Source organism: Canis lupus, chromosome 17, assembly GCF_003254725.2.
Source record: "Canis lupus dingo isolate Sandy chromosome 17, ASM325472v2, whole genome shotgun sequence".
In the NCBI taxonomy this organism is placed as follows: domain Eukaryota; kingdom Metazoa; phylum Chordata; class Mammalia; order Carnivora; family Canidae; genus Canis; species Canis lupus.
Genome location: NC_064259.1, coordinates 13642636 through 13645461, shown reverse-complemented (window position 1 = coordinate 13645461; position 2826 = coordinate 13642636). Strand labels below are relative to the sequence as shown.

General features: G+C 37.2%; 1 long non-coding RNA gene across 1 annotated transcript; it reads right to left on the bottom strand.

Annotated features, from left to right (window-relative positions):
* Positions 1 to 879: 879 nt before the first annotated feature.
* Positions 880 to 2431, bottom strand: LOC118351155 (uncharacterized). The gene is made up of 3 exons (XR_004806047.2): positions 2376 to 2431; positions 1657 to 1873; positions 880 to 946 (listed from the first exon to the last, which is right to left on the bottom strand). It is a non-coding gene; the product is annotated as an uncharacterized LOC118351155 (long non-coding RNA).
* Between the last annotated feature and the right edge of the window lie 395 nt (positions 2432 to 2826).

Below are 2826 nucleotides of genomic sequence, written 5' to 3'. Positions count from 1 at the left end.
TGCTTTCTCTTCCCAGAAAACACTCTGCTTACATTTATAAATTGATTACGTCTAATTGCAATATGTCCATGTTGTGTGTCACATAGACACCTATCTTTAGAGTCACATTACAGGAATGAATTTCCAATAAAATAGTCTTAAAAGATTGTGTGTATTCCAGGGGACAACAGTTTCTATGAGGCAGATGAGAAACCAAAACAAAATTATATGCATTCTTGATTTTTTATTTCATATTTCAATTTTTAAATTTCACATGAATATATGAATAATTAAATTCTACACTTACATATAGAAATTTTGTCCCTGGGCACCTGGGTGGCTCAGTTGGTTAAGCATTTGCCTTCAGTTCAGGTCATGATCTCAGGATCCTGGGATTGAGCCCCCTCACCCCTGGGTAGGGCTCCCTGCTCAGTCAGCCTTTTCCCTCTCTCTCCATCCCTATATGTCATTCCTATTCTCAACACAATGATTTGTAGAAATAGAATGCTGAGGAAAAGTTAGACTTAAAATTTATATGGAAGACAAAACATTTTGGAGCAAATATAGTATTTAGTACATATGAGGATCCAAAAATATTTTATGTAAGCCAAATTCTATTTCCTATAGACTTACATTGTCACTCCAAGGCTTCATGAGTCTCACAGAAGCGCATTCTTCAAAGATGGTGCCAATTAGCCTTCAACTACAGTGAGTGGGTGAGAGAGGGCAAGATGAGCTTAAAGCTGGTAGATACAAGTCTTTATCATGAATACAAGAAGCCCACGGATAAGCCTTCTGTAGTCCTCTAGGAGTTGACAAAGTTTGCGTATTGGGAGAGGTGTTGGTACAGGGCCCCCAGTTCATGAACAATGGTAGTGAGGGTTGGAGTGAACTTATTACTCACCCTGAAGTAAGTAGAACAGCTGTTACTATGCTGGAGGATTCAGTCAAAGCAACAGATAAGATCCTGAGAAAACGGGAACAATATTTTGTTAAAGGTCTGGGTACCTCTGGAACCTTCATAATAGGTTGTGTGACCACATGCAAGTCACTTCCTCTCTTTGGGCATCTGGGTGGCTCAGTTGGTTAAACGTCTGACTCTTGATTTCAGCTCAGGTCATGATCTCAGGGTTGTAGGATTGAGCCCCATATTGAGCACCACGCTCAGTGGAGAGTCTGCTTCTCTCCTTCTCCCTCTCCCTCTGTCCTCCCCACCCCCATGTGTTTTTTATCTGTCTCTCATATAAATAAATCTTTAAAAATGAAAATTAAAAAAAAAAACAATTTTCTTAGATGGTGTGCAGGTCATCCTACAATTCTAACAATATGTGATTTAGGAACCATGCACTACAGACACTGTGATGACAGGAAGTTTGTCTCTATATGTAGTCCACTTCTGGCAATGAATTGCTAAGAACGAGTCTAAACAAACAGCTTTATGCATACTAATTACTTATGATAGAAATGTAAGCTTCTTCTTTGAAAATATAACAAGATAAATTTCTTTAAAACTAAAACATAAGGTAGGGGTGCCGAAGGGAAGTATCTGGACAATATTGGCTCAAAACCACTTATCTGAGAAACAATATTCAAGTAAGAGATAGGAAAACTATCATTTCTTATAGTTGTCAATAGCCATTCTCCCAGAAAAAAGACCTTCACCTTCAGGATGCTCACCTGTTGGGGAGTTTCTCCTAAGATCTAACACTTTGAGGTATTTGAGCAGCAAAGTTCCATTGTTAGGATTTCGTCAAATGCTTGATGCATCGACAGGAGTTCCAGCCAGGTATGGATTCTAACTCTGCTATGACCCAACTCAGTGGCTTGGTCAGAGGCATTGTACTGAGCCTTCCTCAACTTATCTGCATAATTGTTAACTGCATCGCTGTATTTCCTGCAGACATTTGGTGAGAAACAGAAATAATGTATGTGAAGCCCCAGGCACAACCTTGGCACTTAGTGATGGGAGCTATTATTTTTATTTGCTACCAGCAAAAAACTTCAGAGTCAGGAATGAATGCCTCAAATGATTTTTATCTGTTGTTGTTATTTTTAAAGTAACACGGTAAAAAGAAATAGCCATGGATGATAGATTCCATTGATAAAGTCTCTATTGATAAAGGAGTATTTTTTGACATAAAAGGTGATTTGATTATTGCTTTGCACTTTGATCAAAAGTAATCTAGCTTAACTTTAAACAATTCCATTTTATACTTGTGTAATAGTTCACAGATTCCAAGCATGCAAAACCAGTCAAATAAAGCAAATATTGATATCTCTAGGTTACAGACAGTAAATGAAGGCTCAGAGAAGGTGATTTGCTCATGGTCACACAGGTAACAGAAGGCCAGGATAGGGCTAAAACATAGATCTCTGGACTCTAACATAGCACTTACTTGAAGCATGATGCCTAATTTTTTTGCCTCATATCCATATTTCTTGTCCTTGTCTGTGTGTAAAAAACAAAGATTAAGTGTCATAACCATATTTCCCAACATGGAAAAAGAAGGCCTTTAACTCAACAGTTTAATTCAGATCAATAAATCACAACACACACATGCACACACACACACACACATTCTACCTTAATATAGTGAGATAATAAAAGAAATTAGTTATTTTAATTTAGTTTCACTTGATGATTTTTGTTAAAAGATAAAGGTGATTTCTTATGTGATATCTTACTCCAGTGATGAATGACAGGGAGTTTATTAGTGACATTTTATAAGACATATACTCATTTGCATTAGAAGCTGCTGCAGCCCAAGCAAAATTGGAATCTGAATACATCTTCCATAAAAAGAAAGGTCACAATTGGCTTTTCACCAGGCGGATTTAAATTTTTTA